The following is a 20,388-nucleotide window of genomic DNA, read 5'->3' on the forward strand; positions in this document are numbered from 1 at the left end:
TATCAACTTTTTTATATTTTTATTCAAATCCAAATATATAACTATCATTATAAAGGATACTCAGATGTTCAGATGGTAAAAAAAAAAGGCATGTATTTCTCATTAAATGTTCTTCAGGGCACTGAAATATACAGAGTTACTTTACTTTCTCTAGTATTTCAAATAAATATAATGTCAAAAGAACATTGTTAAGACTGTTATACGATGAATATTAACATCAAAAAATGCTGAATTTTTAGCCTTCCTGAGCAACTTTTACTTCAATGAGTACAGAATATGCTACAGTTCTTAATTACTTAGTCACACAGTATTTCCACAGGAACTCCTCTTCAGCCTATTCAGAAACAGACATTCAAGAAGTTCAAGCACTGATATTTTGTGAAATTTCGCTGATTGACCTGTGGTCTGGAGAGACATTAAATAAGTATTATTCAAATCCTCATAGAAAAAACAGTGATAATTTTGCTATGGTCCATATATTCTAATAATGAATGCTTTAACTGTGTTACAAACACTACACAACTCAAGTTCAGCAAATTCTTTTGCAGGAATGACATTGTCCCAGATGAGTTCCTCAATGCCAAGAAATCAGACTGAAAACTGAATACTTAATTTGGGTCACATGGACTCATTTTTTGCAGAGGACTCAAAATTGTACCAGAATTTATATATTCAAGGCCCTGCTCAAAGGTTTCAGTAGCAAACAAACACCGAGTACATTGCAAATAATTTTCTTTGTAAGTAAATATCTAAGTGTGTTTGGATTGGATATAATCTTCAGAAATTCTGTTAGGAAGAATGATATCTGCCAACCACTATCACAAGTTCCAGTGCTGGAAGATGCAGATGATCCTCCTCAAGGTCAGGGAATAACTGACAGCACATTCCATCCTTTCTTTATACTCTTGTGACAGAAGGGTTTTCTGGGAGTGTTTCACCAGACCTTTATTGACACCAAAGAAAAAACACAGTTTCAATCCTGGATTCTGGAAACTGAGTTTTATAATTGGAAGTGTAAAAACAATGTCAACAAAAGACTCAAAAAGGATTATGGTGAGACAGAAAGACAGTTCTTTCACCTCTCTACCAGCCACCTGAGACAGCAGTTTCTGCCATATGGAACATCATTCCATGCATGTGTGCTGGCCAACATGCCTTACTTCTCTCACTAAAAGGGAAACTACTGACCATGATGCTGAGAATTTTGGAATAGACCAACAAACAGCAACAAGAAAAGGTACAGATAACATGCAAACCCTATCAAATCAGCCTAGTATTCAGCAAAGCCTAGAGTATATATTATTTAAAATAAAGGTTTCTCTTGTTATGTTAGCATCTTCCTGATGCAGTCAGGCTAGTTTATCTTAATTCAGAATCTATGATTTAGGTCAGACTACTTTGAACTGAAAGGGTCATGTCCTCACAATTTCCTCAGCCATCTGCTTGTTTGTGACTTTTGAGAACATCTATCTCATTTCAGAAAGACTTACTGTCTGAGTCCTAACCACAGCCCTGTTATTGGGTTTGCAGCATTGGACTGTAGATAAAACAGTTTCTCTGCTCAGATCTAATAGCAGGGAAACAGTTTAACAGCAAGTGTTTGAGCAAATGCAAAACAGGGAAAAGACGACTGATGATGGGATGAAGAATAAAATAAACTGGTGAGTGTGCTTTTGCAAGATTTGCTTAATAATCCTTTATTCTGAGGTCCTACATAGGAATTAGAACTACAATGAAAAAAAAAAAAAAAAAAAACAAACCAAAAAAAACACCCCAAATCTAAAACCAACAGAAAACATAACCAGAATCTGTTCTGTTTAAGAAAGCCCCATTTGCCTGAGAAGGACTATCACTATGTGCACTAAAAGTCAACAGCCTTTGCTGTTGACTGTTCACCTCCCTTTTTTCCTGACTGTTATTAGGTCACCAGTTATGTCTCACCAGCCTCAATGTTAGACTCCAGTGCCAAGCACGGATGCCCCTGATCCTTACATTTGTTTAGCATTAGAGAGCAAGCTCTCTTTCCTTGTTAGACTTCTGGGTACTTTTGCTGTTCCTTTCAGTAACAACGTGATATGCATGAAAACTCACAAGAATAAAAGCACTCATGAGAGATGGGATGCAATTTGCAGATTTGGCCAGGTCTAAGAACTGTGGTGTCCACCCATCCCTGCTGATGCTGACATTGCTGCCAGCACTCCTGAACCAGCCAAAATCCTCAAACCTATGACTCTGCTCTGGGAAAAAAGCAGCAGCTCCACTTCATTAATTGCATCACAACCTCTTTCAGAGCAAAAGATACTGCTCACTCCTCCTTAGTCAACTTATCTCTGCTTTGCTGAGAGAAAATAGTTTCAATTCTTTACCTTCTAGTGAATCACAAACAAACTGTTATCCCCACTTGCTCTGGAGGAACAGGCATCATAAAGAGTCTGATGAAAGACAGGGTTTTTTACTTGTGATGATGTCCAAGCAAGAAATGAAGCAAGTTTCCCTTCTAGTTTCCAGACACAGTCACCAAATTCTTATTTTTGAATTGAGCACATATGATGTAAAAAGCATCAAGTTACAGGAACAATTACCATGCAGTTCTAAAGATACAATTTTCACAATCCTTTTAGAGGAGAACAGTATTTTTATTCTCTTTTTATCCCTCAAACATTTAATAATAATCCTATTTTATGCATATTAATTTTAAGTCATAACAAGAATTGGAAAGGTATTGATTTCAATGGGAGTTAAGGGCTAAATATCTTTATATGGAGCCGCAGCCTTCATCCTATTAAATCTCTACATTTATTGTCTGCACACAAGTCATTATAAAGCAGGCATTACTCAAGAAAGAACTCAAAAGCAAGAGAAAAGCCCAATTAACAAGGAATTCAATGCAATTATGGAAGTTCGGAAGTTGCCTGGGGTGGTGTTTGCCTGTAAATCATTGGGGAAGATGAAAAGGGAAGAGTTTGTTTCATCCCCACTTTCAAAGTATTATTTTCACTTCAGGTCCACATTGTTAATTTTTAAACCTGAAGTATCAGGACTTCTACAAAGTCACAGGTTAGGAACAAAGATGCCATTAACTGAGTTTCTGGGGGATCTTGATTTTGCAACACTCATCTGTGCTGGGGTTACTTTTATCAGTAGCCTGAGTTCTTGTCTCTAGCTCTTGGATGTTTGTACATAATTAAACTGGCTTTTCTGACCCTAGTCCTGTAGACATTAAAATCAGCTCAGCACAAACAATCCTGGAATGCACATTATTATGCCTGAACTTCTTCCATCCCATTCCACACCCATTTATGTGAAAAAGGGAAAAGAAATAAGAACAGAGAGCCCACAGAAATTCACACTAGATAATTAAAGTAAGAACTTTTTGAAGTATTAAAATCAACCTTATTTTATTATTACGAACTCAAATCTTCCTATATAAACGGCTTTGTACATTGCCCTCCTAACCATGGATAAAAGAAATTTATCAGTTTAGATGCCTGCTTAAAAAAGCTGGGAAATCAGGAAACATCACAGTTGAATACCTTTGTGGTAGCATCAAGGCATTTCAAGACAGCACAGATTTCATTGCACAGTATTTTTATGGCCTTTTTTTTTTTTGTATAATACTGCAATGGGCTTCATACACCTTACAGCAGCAACACACTTGGCTGGTTACAAACACAATAACAAATATGTCCAGTGAACTTTGAGAGCTGCAAATTCCTGCCTTTCAGCATGTCTCTGTTTTAACCCCTGTGTCAGCTCCCCACAGCTTTCCATCTTGGAATCGGGTTCCTGTTCTCAAGGTGGATTCAGATATACCATGATACATCACTCTTGGGGTCATGATGTTTATTTTCCCAGTTTTTATCCCTAGCAGTTCCCTAGAATACAACCAGTTGAACCTAACAAGTGTTCCCAGGGTGCCCCCAGTGCTCCTAGGACACTGGTAACTCTACTCAACAAACTTACACATTTCAGGAGGAAAAGGTTAATACTACTGGAGATGGTAATAAGTGCATGCAAAAATAGCTTTAAAAATCCTCTAAATTTCATCAAAAATGCTGACAATCGTTGAATTTAAATGTTTTAAAAAATACCCCTTTTTAATGCATGTTTCCAGCTGAACAGGGTCAATCTGAAAAGACTGAGAAGTCATATTTAATTAAAAAAAAACCATGAAGAAGTCACCCACCAGTACCTCAGATACTAATAAACCTGGACTGGATAATTTTGTAGGCAATAAAAGGTGTCCATGGTATTTTTTATATTTCAAGCAAATAGTAAGGTATGAGAGGAAACAAACTTTTCTTTTCTTTTCTTTTCTTTTCTTTTCTTTTCTTTTCTTTTCTTTTCTTTTCTTTTCTTTTCTTTTCTTTTCTTTTCTTTTCTTTTCTTTTCTTTTCTTTTCTTTTCTTTCTTTCTTTCTTTCTTTCTTTCTTTCTTTCTTTCTTTCTTTCTTTCTTTCTTTCTTTCTTTCTTTCTTTCTTTCTTTCTTTCTTTCTTTCTTTCTTTCTTTCTTTCTTTCTTTCTTTCTTTCTTTCTTTCTTTCTTTCTTTCTTTCTTTCCCCCTTCCCCCCTTCCCCCCTTCCCCCCTTCCCCCCTTCCCCCCTTCCCCCCTTCCCCCCTTCCCCCCTTCCCCCCTTCCCCCCTTCCTTCCTTCCTTCCTTCCTTCCTTCCTTCCTTCCTTCCTTCCTTCCTTCCTTCCTTCCTTCCTTCCTTCCTTCCTTCCTTCCTTCCTTCCTTCCTTCCTTCCTTCCTTCCTTCCTTCCTTCCTTCCTTCCTTCCTTCCTTCCTTCCTTCCTTCCTTCCTTCCTTCCTTCCTTCCTTCCTTCCTTCCTTCCTTCCTTCCTTCCTTCCTTCCTTCCTTCCTTCCTTCCTTCCTTCCTTCCTTCCTTCCTTCACATTTGTGTGATAAAAACCACAAACTATTAGAGGGATTTTCATCATATGGATTTTCAAATTCCTAAAAAAAAATTATTTTGTGAATGGTTGTCTCAAAAGCATAATACAGAAAAATGAATCAAATATTTTATTAAATGAATTTGAGTTCTTCAAATTTTTTTGCAAACTATGACTGATTTGGGGTAAAACTTAATTCTACTTTCTAAGGCTTCAAGCTCACTTCAGTTCTTAAATTAGGGATAAAACTAGACTCAAACATTGGCTTCGCTAATTGCAGTCGGAGTCCTACAACAGTACCCAAGCAATGACCAATTTGTCAACACAAAGCTTATATAACTGTTTTCATTTCGCTAGCAGTAGTTTCAGTCACTGCTGCAAAAAGAAAGGACAAAGTCTTTTAAGTCTTTTTTACTCCTGAAATATTTAAAGTAGTATTGATTTTAATATATTTGCTAGGGGTTGGATTGCACTGTAAACCCATTTTAGCGGAAAAAGGGAGAAGTAAAAACTCCACTGCATTTGGAGGAGGATTGGAAGGCATATCCACACCTCCCACTTAGTCAGCATCCCTTGCAGCTCACTCCCTGTGGAAGCTACTTTGTGGAGCACCCAGAGCAGATCTACAGCCAGGCAACCCCCTGGAAATCACCCTCTTCATCTCCCTTCAGTAGGCAAACAGCAGATTTCTGCTTTCCTCTTGTTCCCTGCAACTTCTCCAGGGTCTGAAGTGTTCTCCCATGGAGAAGAAACCCCTCATCCAAATGCTATCAGGAACAAAACTGTCCTCTTCCAGACTGGTGAATACAAAATGCTACACAGGAATAGTAGCTCACAAACTGATCTTAAATACCTCACTATAGGTGCAGAGCAACTCCATGAACCCATACTCAAAAGGAAAAAAAAAAAAAAAAAAAAAAAAAAAAAAAAGCACATCCTGCTCAGCCCTGGCTTATTACATTAGCATTTCTTTTTGATTAAAAAAAAAGAATCCAAAAAAACCACAGAAGAGTAAGCACTATATTAGTTATTTATCTAGTAGAGCAACTTGGTTAAGATTTTTGGCGTTGATTCAGTTGAGCTTTGTAATTTGTCTTGTAACATTTTTCAATATACCACATGAATGGAAAGCTGAATGTCAAAGAACAGAAAAGCCACAAGTTACAAAACAATGGCTGCAAAGTGGAATTTTTAAAAAATTCATAACAGGTATAATTAGCTCAATAGAAAATAATCACATTATGTTTCAGTGCATCTTTAAAATGTTCCAGATGTTTTATGCTTTCAGTACTCCATTTGTATTTCCTTAAATCCTTCTTAAACACAGTTTGTACAGGAACAGTACATAGACCTGACAGCTAAATGCCAAGTTGCTCATTTTTTCACTGGTGTGACTAAACAGGAGAAATTTATATTCTGTTTGCTGCTCACCCCCTCAAACAAACAAAACAAATACCTCATCTAGCAAATCCATCTGCATATAGTGTTATACAGGAGGTTTGATGGGATGACATGTCACTCTGTACTTTTGTTTTTTTCCTATGAAATTGAATGGTCTTAGCAAAGCAAAGAAAAGCACAAAACAAGGAAAAAGTCATCCAATCCCTGCCATTCTCAAAGATAATTCTCGAAATTTCATCTTCCAAATCCAGTCAGATACTCTCTGTACTTACACTTTATCCTAAAGATTATTCTCTACCTTAAAATTTTGATATCTGTTCTTAGAAAAATTCCAGCTCATCTTTCCCAGTACAGCTTCAGTATTCCAGCTGCTTTCCCTTTTGTTGACTGCCTCATCTCTCGGTATTTTTCCACACAAGCCACATCCCCCACCCATAACTATTTTTGCATCGGGAACCTGTTGCCTCCATGGCCAAGCACTTACTTACGATGCACTTTGCACTATCCTGACAGAGGAACAAGCCGTGGTTCCGTCGCCCATGGGCAGCCTGGCTCCCTCTCACAGCCAGCCCGAGGTCTTCTCCTGGGGCCCGGCACAGACAACTGGAGCTGGTGGAATTTACAGCACCACCGTGACCTCTGCCTTTAACCTTGAAAGAGCTCTGTTATCTCTAGAGCACCCTTCTTCCTCTGCTAAAACAGACAGATTCCCTGCAGAGGTTTTTCAGCTGGAGAGAAGTATTTCAATAATTATGCTTCTTCTGATTATTCTAATACAGAAATCTGCTCACATAAAATGGTTTTCTTGCTGCAAACTATAAATCTTCTGATTTCTGATCCTTCTGTGATGTCCTCCTCTGCACAACTTCATCCACAACATTAGTGTTTCACTAGTTAAATACAATAAATTGACGTCAATATTTCAGTAGCTGCTACTGTTACTCTCTCCCTCCTCTCCAACATATTCTCCCTTTCCTTTTCCAACTTCCCAGTTATGTCTTGAGCTATATTGTCTACCAGAAGAAAAATGCTTCTGTGGTTATGTCTGTTGCCTGATTCTCTTCCATTTTTTGTTCTGGTATGTCTGACTTCCAAAAAGAAGTATCCATTCTAGAAATATTCCCTCTTATAAAGTACTTGCTTGTGTTGCTCCTCCACTTCCTCAATGCAAAATTTCATAAGAGCCTTCTCTCATTCCCTGGCATCTCCTTGGACCAAGCGATTCAATATTTTTCTACTTTAGTCATCTCCAGCCACAGCTCAAAGAACTGCCTTCCACCAAGAGGTGTCACTTGGTTCTTACACAAGAGCAGTTCAGTGCATTGCTGGTATTTCCATCCTCTAACGTTCATTGGGCCTCTGTCTCCCAAGATATTAATGAATCCCTGGTGCATGGATACCACATATGCACACATTCCAGCCTAAACTGTGCTTTGAGGTACTTAGACAAGCTTCCTTACTGAATAAGCCAAGCACTTAACAAGCTTTAGGTATTTATGCCCACAACAGCCCTTTAAGAGATCCCTATTTTTACCTGATGGGGAACTGAGGCATAGGAAAACTACTTATGCTACTTAACATTGGGATATCTGTGATAACTCAGGAACCACGACTAAGTCTCCGATAACCCAGACTAGAATGCCAATCTAAAGACCATTCCTCCCACTTCCTGAGTGATAAGGGTTCAGCAAATCTTATGTACGTAGATTTTCTCCTGCTGCCCCTGGAACGTTCTGTGCATAGATGAGCTATCTTGGCTGGCTTGAAAACAAAAAATGGAGTGTCTTTTCCTCCCCCTATACACCTTTAGACAGAAACTGATTAGCCAGTAGTATTTTGCTGTGTGCAGCATTTTTTAGTCTTTGATACAAAAATTGATGTTCCTATAGTTATAAATATATGCAGTTAAAGAAAAACAAAACCAAAAAACACCCCAGAATAAAGGAGAGAAGAAAGAAACATGCTACGTGTGGTTTGTGTACAGAATTCCAAAGCAACTGCAAAATCCATGCTGGTTTCAGTATCTTATTTCTTCTTAATTCCTTGGGAAAATATGTCTCATCACACCATACTGTTCAACACCCTTTGTCAAAGCTTTCATCAAATATGGAGCAAAAAATAAAAATTCTAAACATTGCTGTATTCAGGACAGTGATACCCACTTTATTTACTGAACACTGGGATTTTCTCCCGGCACCTGAGTCTGTTTAAATGAGATAGCTCCACTATATCATGAAGAAATACTGCCTACACAGAGATAGCAGCCAGAGGTAACTGCTATGACTTTGCCAGTACAACTCTTCAGATATAGAGTTATTACAAATTATTATCTCTCTCAGACAGGTAAGTCTGCTGAAGTGAGGGGAAGAGACAGGAGAATGAAGAGGAAAAGGTGATGAAGGCAAACGCTGCTTGTAAATCATGTGCCTAATGCAGACAAAATAGTTTAAAAAAATATATTTCCAGTGAACCAATAACACTTCAGAAGATAAAATGTTTTTATACATCATTAAATAAAATTTCTGTTTCCTAGGACTAAAACTGTAAAACCTCTATATCCAAGCTTATATGAACTTCAAAACAAACCAAATATTCTTTCCAAATAGCAGCAACTTTATTAAACAGGGTATCTGCTTCTCTGATACTAAATACTTTCCACATCCCATGTATTGAGGTAGTCAACCTTAGTCTATTATTTAATCTCTAAGTTTCTCAAGGTAAAATGAAAATAATGACAATGAGGAGTCATTTTAAACAACTTAGACTGCATCTATATTGGTTGTTTGGTCTTGTTCCCATAACAAAGCATGGTTTGTGCACAGCTGAAACATCTCTTATCTAGTTCACTTTATCATTGATAATCTACTAAGCAATATGAAGAATGTTGAAAATAACAGCTTAAAATTATATCACAGGAATAGGAAGAAATGGCCAGTTGTGCTCCAGGGAAGAAATAACTGTGTTCCTAACTCATTTAATATGATCATAAAATGGTTTTTGTGTAAAAATATAAATATTATTGTAATGATCAAGAAGAAGTCTTGAGATCCATTAGCTTCTATAAATACTACAGCAGCAAATATTCTTTATAAGAATCTATAGAGGCACCACTGCTTCACTACTTGGGACACTTTATACTTTTATAATGTGCAGACAAGTCAGTTCTACCAATATATGTTATCCCTTGCTTCCATGTACACATCAGAGCCACAATGTCCATTTATGTATAACAGATCTAGATTAAATTAGTCCAACTTATGGATGTGTCCCAAGCTGCAGCTTTTAAGTTGGATCACACTGAACCAAAAGAGGGAAAAAACCCAACCAACTAAACATTTAAAATGAGGCTCTGTGTGCCCTGAAGTCTGGCACAATCTTAAACCATAACAAGGCCATAAGCATGGTATTCTCAAGTACCAACAGACTAAAATGTATCTAGTTTAATATATCTTACAGATGGCAGTATTTTGCCACAGCAAGGAGATCTTGGCAGGGAAGCACAGAAAACAATAAAACCTGAAGATTTTAGAAGTGGATTTTCAGAAACTGGTCTCCATGTTTGAAGATAGTCTGGAAGCAAAGCTTTTCATTTCCTGTGCATCTGTTGCCAAGAGCACAAAAAACCTTGAAAGGAGGAGATGAATGAAGGGGATTTTGGAAGGTAAGGATTTGCAGCAGCAGGATGCTCTGGTGTTGTCCCATGGCAAAGACACTGAAATTTGGTCTATTTTCAAAAATCTCAAACTACTGAAAGTAAAGCTAACTTCTAACCCCCCCTCAATACATTTGCACTGGCTAGTGGTCTAGGGTACTCAGCCTTGCAGCACTCACAAAGTCCTTGTAGAAGTACAGTTGCATCTTTGTGACATAAAATTAGCTTTCCATGATTCCTATTTATCTACAAAACCACCTTAACAGAGTCAATGAAAAGGAAAGATTGTGTGACTTTAAACTAGCACCAAGAAAAAGCTGGAGCTCAGTCAGCAGAAGCCTCTCCTTGCTTCCTGTGTCCCAAACATTGCTGCTCACCCCTTAGAAAAATTCCTGTCTTCTGCATCTTCATCCTTTGTTCACTGGAGCTGGGGGCTGCAGGGGCAAAGCCAGAGGCAAGGGGCTGCCAGGACAGTGTGGTGCTAATCCCTCTCCAGCCCCTTCCTGCAGCTCCCAGTGTGGCCCTTGTGGCATAGTGGTTGCTCACTCCTCTTCCAGGAGGAGGATTTACTCCTAACACATTTCCACTCCTGGAAGGGAGGAGGCAGAAGGCATGGTGAGTCACCACTGCCTACCTGCATGCCCTGCAGATGCACCACTTTCCCTCATCCTCCTCACAGGAGAACTGGTAAAATCCCACATGATGCCTGAGAGATTTCCACTTTGCAGTCTCTCACTGAAAGCAGAGTTTACCATCTAGAAGGAAGATCAACTGGGCACAGAATGCTTTGTGGTTTGGTAGGCAAGGCTCCTGGCAAACACAGGAACCAGGCCTCCAGCCTTCTGTGGTCTTCCTTGCAGCACTCGACATACTGACTAAAAGCTGCTGGGAGCCTGTAAGATATCACAAGATAAACTTCAAAAATATTGTAGGATTTAAAAACAGAGAAGAAAACATATGCATATCTCTGCACATGCAAGGCGGTACACAAACAAGTGGGCAAAGAGCTTCCAAAGTTTTGCTTCATTTTTATCTATTGGTAAAAGAAAACCACTGCACTATCATTAAGAGGAAGATCTTTGGTTTGTGTTCTCCAAAAGGTTCAGTAGTCCTTTGATTAAATAGGATTGGGAATCACTACTATAAAGCAGTCATCACGGTAACAGCAGAGAATCTCCCAAGTAAATTAGATCTGCACTGTATAGCACCAACTCAATTGAGAGGAGTTATTTGCTCTTCAAGCCATTCTTTAATGTGGGTTTTTTTCCTTTTAAAAATGTTGAGAGACTGAAAGAATGTTTTATAATAATCCTTCTGCTGATGGTAGTGGAAATACTTTGTCAAGAAAAGCTCTGGAAGCTGTGTTGGGAGATACTTTTTCCTATAAGATACTAATTTACTGAGGATAATATTTTTAAAAGCCAGCTTGTCATATCACAGCATTTTTCTTTTCATTTCCTTGACTATTTTATGTTGAAATAAAGTTGTTCAAATGATCTCATCAGCTCCTGATTTTTTTATATATTTTTAGTTTATATCTTTATCTTTTTTATTAAATTTCCTAGCTCCTGAAATAGTAAACATGACTATTATTGAAAGCAAGTAGCCACCTTGTTATCACCCATAAGCAATCTAGTCCTTCTTTCCTTGTGACATGTTCCAGGTTAAGGAAGAAAGTTAAAGGTTAAAATGAAGTCATGAAACAATGGATTTCGTATCTTGATTTTATATTACTCGAGCTCTTTCCAACAGCCATTGGATATACCTTCAGCTTCCAGCCTGCAGATCCTTTCAAGGAAACCCTGCTCACAAGGCAGATGAGCCAAGCCACAAAGAGCAGGGTGGTGCACATCACATACTGAGATATGCAGGTAACAAAGGGAAAGCTGCTACTCTTTTTGCAACACAGTATGAAAGTCTACCTTAAAAACTGCCCAGAGCTCATCAGAGATGGCTGAAATTCCAGTACTTTCTCCAGTGAATTGCTCAATACCTTTTTCCTCAATCTACAGTAGATGAGAGCTTTTTAAAAAATGAGCAAGCATGACTCATTTTTATGACCAATGCACCATTTGCAAAATGCTTTCCAACCAGATTGCAGTTCAAATAAGACATGTGTATTGTTGCAAAACAAAATATGCTGGCTGAACAGAATGTATTCATCTATATTAGTTTTTCTTTCTAAATCCAGCACACTGTGAGCTAAATTAATCTGCTGAGTGCTAAATTCATCTACTGAGAGCTACTGTAGATTCAGGGAAATGTTTTGAGTGCTGTAGCAAACAAGTCTCCCTCACTCAGGAGCCCTCTGTGGGCTGCTGGTGTTTTAACCATTTTGTCTGCTTCCAAGCAAGGGAGCAGCTGATAGACGAGGGAAACGCTCATTGATTTGCAGGGGCAGCACCACAGCCAATCAGCCCTAGAACGAGGCACAAGCACGGATCTCTCCAACTATGCATATTTATATGCAGCTGTCGTACCTCCAAGTCTCCAGTGAATACTGAGTGCTTGTGTGGCCACCAAGACGCACAATGCTACCCTGCAGCCTGCTCTTGCTTCACTGTGGTAGGGGGAGATGGAATATACAGAAACACGTTTCATTTTCCCTGGCTTGGCTACCCCAGGAAATTACATGCCTAATACAAGTACACTGTAGCTGCATAAATTCTTAATCCTGAGGCATTTTCAAAGGGCTAAAGGAAACAAGCATCTTGCAAGAATTTATTTTCAGTAGGGTAGGCTGAGCTACAACAATGGAGTAACAGAGACAAGCGTCTTGCCAACAGTGTCAAAAAAGCCCCGTGGTACTGAGGGAAGGGGAAGGGAAAGAGCCTTCCGTGGTGCTACCATGGTGGTGCATGGGCAGCACCCAGAGAGGTGTCTGTGAATGGGACTCCTCAGCTCAGAGCTGAGGCACAGGGGTTAGGAAGAGTGACAGGGGGTTTTCCTTTTGTTTTAGCAAACTCCAAGGCTTGAAAACATACCCCAAAAGAGAGAGGTCTGTGGAGCTGAAAGAGAGAAGTCCAAGTAGAGATGCAGGTAGAGAAATGGCTCTGTGAAAAGGAAAACCCAACAATCTGACACTTTTAGGAAGGCTGAAGTAAATGTACCAAGGATTCAGAGGTGATTAATTATTTAATGGTCGAGCCATTACTTGTTTACTGAAGTAGAATGGTATTTAAAGCTGTTTCTTACAGTCTGTGGGCACACAAAGCTTCTGCAGACTTCTATAAAAATCAAGAGCTGGAACTCAAGCTGTGCAACATCCAAAAAGAATTGAAACAAAACCCACAGCCTCCATGTACAGGTGAGAGGGGCCACCTCTGATCCGGCTGCCCACAGCTGGGCTCATTGGCAAATCCCTTGAGGAAAGTCTGTCCTGGGATGAGTTTTCTTGGGGTCCTAAATTACACAGAAAACTCCCTTCCCTTCCCTTCTTGCTGCTCAGACCAAGTCACACTTGCAAACACTAAATGTTGAAATATAAAATATTTAGAAACCAAAGCCATAAAGAAAAATTAGATATATATATATATATATATATATATAAAAGGCATATCTTTGTGTTGCTGGGATCACTTACATTTGCTACTCCCTTGCAAGCAAGCCACACTAAGACATAAAAGGGGAAAAAAGAGAACAGGATAGAGTATTTTCACATCTGGTATTTACAACTGAAAAAGAGTACAATTGGGGTTTATTTATTGTGGCAATCACATATAAACTTAACTCCTACTATGAAATTATTCTCATATTTTCAGTTCCAAAGAACAATAGAAAAAGGCTTCTACTAAATGTCAAAAGAGAAATCTTCTACATAGTGTATATAGGCTAAATAAAACTGCTAATCTGAGAAAAATTGTTACAGAAATCTACATCATTGCAAGATCAAGCTCCAAGTGGTATTGTATCAAAATGATGAAAATCTTGTATGAATCAGGAAATGAAGCAAATGGACCTATTTTATCTTCCAGTTTATTCCTGAAAATGGGTTTTACAATTTGCTGTGCATAGTCAAAGTGCTACCCAGACAAATTACAGCTGCTCTTTTAACCTGAACATGAGATGGCATGGTTCCAGCCAATCTGAAGTATGGTTTCTAGGCAGGATGTCAAATCTCAGCCCCCTGGGTTCCAGAATGATGGATTGAACCTTGAAAGTTGCAACAGAGCAGCATATGTGATTTCTGTACTGTATTTTGATCACTCATGAATATATTAAAACATGTCCGTGTATGCTATTCAAAGCTTTGGTTTATTGCTTTAAACTATAGTTAAAAATAAAATTTAAAAAAGAGTAAACAAACACATCTAAATATGCAATGCTAATTTAAAGGCAAAAGAACTGTTTATAAATTTGGGATTTTTTTTTCTTTGTTTGCTGATGAGGACATTAGCTAATGATGCAGTGAAAGGGCACCATTTTAGAGACCGGGTCTCTCATAGCTATCAACATATAGTGCCTATGAATTCAGAAAGAAAAAAAAAGAAAGAAAAAAAAAGAAATGAGGAATTTTTGCATTATCAACTAATGCAAGTACATAACAATTAATAATTTTTAAAACAGTTTTTGGCATGCAAATACACTATCCAAGTGTCAGATATCAGACACACTCTTCCACCTGCTCATTCTGACGCTCCAAATGGGTCACAATTCCACTCCTTAATTTATTTTCCTCTCTTCTGTATACCTTTTACCTTCAAGAACAGTTTCCCTAAAAAAAACTATAATTAATCCAAGGAAAGATATTCCCCAAAGTGCCCTATAGAAAGCTGGGGGAAGGTGGAGCATACCAATGCAATGACGGAAGCTCTTGGGGAGTTCACCCTGACTGTGTGCTTGAGGAGAAACTCCTTGGGCAGGAAAGTCTCCTGCTCTGTTCTGAGTGTGCCTAACAGAGTGAGGGGCTCTGGGCTTAGGCTCTGAGTGCTATCCCAGTATGAAAATAAATCTGTTAACAACATCATCGTATTGCACTTGGACCCCACTGAAATCTTTAGCTCTTCACATAAATGCACACCCAAGTTTCCAGAATCAGGGACAGAGCGCAGCTCCTAAAAAAATGGGGCAGCTTCAAGGGGAAAACACACTTTTAATGGAAGGAAAAAAAAAAAAAGTAGAAAGCAAACATTCATCAATTTTAATGAATGATTTGTGCAACTTGGCATGTTAAAAAATCCTAATTTATGTGTTTTTCAGCTGGTTAATGTCTGCCTCTAGGACATGGTTTTAAACACAGTATTAACATTGTGACTTTTCTGCTTTTTCAGCTTCTATGGTTTTACTCTTCAGAATCCTCTTGTTTATGATGACAGCAAAAATACTTTGATTTTTAATTTAGAAACAGAGCTACCAAGTTCTGTTTTAAGGTTGGCTTTGAATACTACCCAAAATACATATTATCAACATATTTTATATCATGTAAGTACAACTAATACAATTTCAGAATCTGGTTGATTTATGTTTCTGTAAGACTATTAGCGTACAATCTCCTACATTTTTTAAAGTTATTACATTAGCCAAGACAATATTATAGATTCAGACAGAAAACTGAGGCAGGAAGGCACTTCTGGAGAATGACTGGGGCAGCTAAGCTCAGAGCAGGCTCAGTCAGCGCAGGCTGCTCAGGGCTGTGTCCATCAGATCTTAAATATCTCCAAGGATGGACACTCCACAGTCTCTCTGAACATCCTGCTGCAATGCTAACCATCCCCAGGTAAAAAGCTGTGATTTTTTCAAGTTGACTTTAAATATAATTGCTTATCAACTTTTCACTGAATACCACAGAGAAGAGCCTGGCTCCGTCTTCTGTACTGTATCACATTAGTTTTGTACACATATCATGAACATAATGTGCTGTATTTGAACATCAGAAACTAAAATGGCTAAAGTTCATTAGCTTGCAAACATGCCTTCCCATCTTTCTGGTTAATTTTTAGCAGGCAGTTGAGGGCATGACACCAAGAACAAAATAAGGAAACAAATCAAGATGTTCTAACTTAAAAAGAAAGATGGCAGAAATTCTTATTATCTTAGTCTCCTGATCTTTGCTTATAAATATGCACAGAGAAACCAGAAATGACTGGGTGAGATTCAGATTAGATCCTTGGGGTTTAAAAATATCAGATTTTTTTTTTTTTTTGTAAGTTTCAAAGGAAAGCACTGAGACTTCTTTAAAACCTAAGGCATTGCAAGTGTGAAAAGTAAGCCCTTTAGGTTTTCATTTGTTCTTCAGACAACACTCTGGACTACAAAACAGGTTTCAAAATTTTACCATATTTAAAGTTTCTAATATCTTTGTTGCTACTGAACATTCCAAGAGAAGGGCTATGAAGAAACATCTTTTAAACTGGAAGTAGAATTACACTGAAGTTAAAAGGAAGTTGCAGTCAATTTCAAAATTAATTCAATAGATGTTTTTAAAGAAGGTGTAGAAAAATTAAGAATGTGACTGTCAGACACTACTTGGAATTTGCAGTCTTTTGGAAGTTTGTATTTTTGATATGGGATGATTCTATTTCCAAAAAAGTGCCTACCAGACAAACTGCTATTTAGCAGTTGACTTTTTTCTTAATGCCCTAAATCTATGTATGTTGTCAGGATATGCAGCCCATAAATAAATCTACCAATGGGGTTAGGTAAAGCTGATTCATCAGCTATAACATTTGACATGAGGATCACCAGAGTTAATTGATTATGCTCTACAACAAAGGTAATTTTGAATGAAATCTGTCTAATATAGGCTACTGCTGCTCTTGGCCAAATTAATCACCATGACCAAATGACCTCCACAGTTCCCCAACAATAGCATGAATTTGTCTTCTATTTATAGTTGGATCATTTGGTATTTTAACTGGTCAGTTTTCCAGGCCTAAGATCCTACACTTTATCATCCTTATGCTCAATTTGGTGCGAATTGCTGAAGATTTCTTTCTTAGTTATTTCATTCTTTGACGTCCTACAAAACTGGGATACCAAAGTCTTATTTATTAAAAGTTAAAGCAGAGAGGACAAAGCATCAGCAACTCCTTCAAACAGTTTTCCCACCACTTTTGGAAAACAAAAGGAAACCAACCCAATGGAAGGCTACATATCTTTGTGCCTGGTCCATAATCAAATTCTCTGCAGGGAAAGGCACAAGTGGCAGAGGTTGGATCCCACTGTAATATAGACAAAGGGACCACAAACATTTCAGCTGAGACAAGCCAAAGAGGCAGCTTTCCTCTGCTTGCCACAGTCTCTGACTCAAGCTATTACTTATCACATCCCAGCAGTGAAATCTGGGCTCTACTGGTATCAATGGCAAAACTCTTGTTCAGCAGGGCCAAAATCTTGCCTAAAGTTTATTACTGATTTTACAGCATCGACAAAATCTGATATCCTATTACCAAACTCTTAAGGCACTAGCTGCCTTCCTGTTTAGGATCACACCTTACCATCATGTTTTCCCAATTATTAAATGGATATTTGTAGCTGTAAAAAGGGAACAAAAGAGAAAATAAAAAGGAAAGCAAAAATAAAAGACTGCTGCTAACAGTTAGCATATATGCTCTAAGTAAAACAAATGAATTTTCCAGTGTAAAGCCACCAGTTTATTACCAAAAGGCTTCTATTCTTGGGATGGAAACTAAGTTCTCTTTTGTCTTTTTTTTTCCTTTTTATTTCATTTTTTGTTACTATTCATTATCATTAAATTTCCTGTAATTAAAATCGCTGAATTAGAAACACATGACTGCTTATGACGCCAATGTTTCTCAATATACTGTAATCCCAGAACAATGTTTAGCATGAAAAAGCAGATCAGCTTCAATTATTGCTATAGGATTTATGAAAACTTAGCACAGCTATCTACTGCCCTACCTGTACCTGTAAATATCAGCTCCACACAACTTGAAAGCCATCAGACACAGCATGACATTGTAATTTAGAAATTCAGCTCCCAAAATGTGTGCTGATTTGCCTTCCAAGATTTTGAACTGACTCAAAACCACTGATTTTTATGAGAAAAAAAGTCAAGAAAACACTGCTAAAGCAATATATAAAAATGTATTTACACACCTCAGGGCTCAATAATTTTCTTGCCACTCAAAAATTTTTATATAGTTTGTTTGGTGATTTAGCAATTGCAAATTTCAGTTTATAATGAATTATTTACCCAAACCTGTACCTGTTAGAGTTTTTTAGCTCCACTTTTTTTACCTGCAGACCTAAAGAAAAATTACTCAATTTTTATACCACAGTAATGAAATCCTAGAAATTTTTACACACAATAAAACAGGTTCTTTCAAAAAACCAGAGAAACACTGTTCCTAGAGAGAGATGCTGCCTAAAGATGCTGTAAATGTGCTCCCAGGTTCCAATGAGGCCAGCTGGCTCTGAAATGTCATTCTGCAGCTACACAAGGGCAATTCCAACCACGTCTGGTTTTCACCTCCAGTCCCATCTCTGATATGAAGAAGAGCTCTTCATGTATTATCTGACTGGCATTCGGAAAAAATGCAAGAAGGCTTGCAGGATGCCATTTGTGTATTCATAATAAGCAGAAAAAAGTGGGAATGAACTTTATGTGGAAAGAGCAAAGGACAATCCTTTGAGTGCAAATCTCCTTTTCAGCTCTTATTTTATATGCTTGGGCTATTTTTTGAAACACACAAAAATGGTTGCCTTTGCATCCTTAATAGGATGAGCACTGTATGTGTAAAGCACAACCAACTTCTGCATTTCGCATAGTCCCTCAGATGGAATATTGACATTTTCTCAGATTTATAATAGAAGTTATAATGACGTAGGAGTTGGTCTCCAGGAATAAAACTAAAATGCATGCCAAGATACATAAAAGAGAACCTTGCTATGTATAAACTTTCAGCAAATATCATGGGGCAATGTGTTCCCTGAGACAGAGAACTTGTTCTTCCCAGATTAAAATATAGAAGGTCATTGTTTGGAGTCATGCAAGACTGTCTCTAATAAAAGGCAATGTAGACTTCAAAGCATAAAGAGACTATGCACTACTTCAACTCTTGGAGAAGAGAGTGAGGTGGGAATTTTGAAATTTGCTTCAGGTCAGTTATGAGAATCCTCCTCTAATTTTCCTCAAGCTTAATAGCACACTTTACAAGAGCTCAAAACAAAGGACAATGATTTTCCTATAGCTCGGCTTCTGGTATCTAATTTACTTATTTAAGAAGTCACATTTCCATGCCCATCAATGGACAGAGAGACTTTTCCAAAAGTAAATTCCAATTGTCTCATTTTCTGAACTGTCTTTTAACATCAGATCTTTTAACACCAGACTCTCCAAGAATGGGTACCTGAGAAAAATATAACAACATAAAAGGTTTCAATTAATGATTATTAATTTCTACTTCTTTGTCTCCACTGAAGGTACAGTAAGCAAATTTTTTATCCTAGAAACCACAGCAAATTTTTGAAAAGCTACAACTGAACTATAAGAGTAAAGAATGATTTCAAAATGTTAGAAAATACTGTGTGGTGTGAGCAAAGACAGACTGAGCTGAACTAAAGCACTGCAAGAAAACCACACAAGGATCTTATTTAATTACCTGCATAAACATAAACTTTGAATAACTTAATTGAACAGAAATGCCTTATGACACTTCTTTATTTGAAAAAACCCTAAAGCTATGCTTCATAACCACTATTAGCAAAATCTTTGGCAAGCCTTTATTAATTTAATGCTGAATTTTAAATGCACTGTTCTTTTGGAGGTTGAGCTTTAAAGAAAAACAAAAGTAAGAGCAGTAGATAAATCAGTAAGTTACAGAGAAACACGGGAAAAAATCTCATAAAAAACCCATGGGAATTATATACAGAAATTTTTTATTTCAAACCTGAATTCTTAATTTAACACCAAGGTCTTTTGCTTTCCCGCTGCTAATAAGGTGGTGGAAATCACTTTGATACCACTTTTGTCTTGTCAGAGGTAAAGTCTGAAGTGTTTGATAATCAGCAGACCCAAATAAATGAAAATCATCTGTATAACAAGACCACTACTCCTTCCTAACTTCTTCTCAATTAGCGCATTGGAAATAAATCCTTTCAACTTTATTCTGGCGTATTTTCCACCAGGGTATGGTGCACACAATCTTTATATAGGTCATTTTTCTTACTAATGTGATATCACATTAAACTGCTGAGAAGAGAACAGTTGTTACACAGGCAACAGAACAAAAAATCAGTCTGTTTTTTTTTGTTTTAACTGAGGCTTTATGTGCCTATAGCTCACAAGAAGAAAACCAGAAACCAATGTTCATAACTAGAAAATAAACAGAAAACTGCTGAACTAGTACTTTAATTCTAGGATAATGGGCCTGATGCTTCCTCTTCTGTTTTCTAAATATTTTTTTAAGTATTTCCTATATTTCCCATTGAAAGCTCTTTTCCTGTTTTCAGTTGTGTCTCATTACCCATATTGTGTATAA

General features: G+C 37.6%; 1 long non-coding RNA gene across 2 annotated transcripts in view; it reads right to left on the bottom strand.

The window, feature by feature from the left end:
* Window positions 1–20,388, bottom strand: part of LOC128803635 (uncharacterized) — a 217,797-nt gene that overhangs the window by 149,021 nt on the left and 48,388 nt on the right. The gene's annotated exons all lie outside the window — the stretch shown is intronic.

The sequence above is a fragment of the Vidua macroura genome, chromosome 2, assembly GCF_024509145.1.
Source record: "Vidua macroura isolate BioBank_ID:100142 chromosome 2, ASM2450914v1, whole genome shotgun sequence".
Lineage (NCBI taxonomy): Eukaryota > Metazoa > Chordata > Aves > Passeriformes > Viduidae > Vidua > Vidua macroura.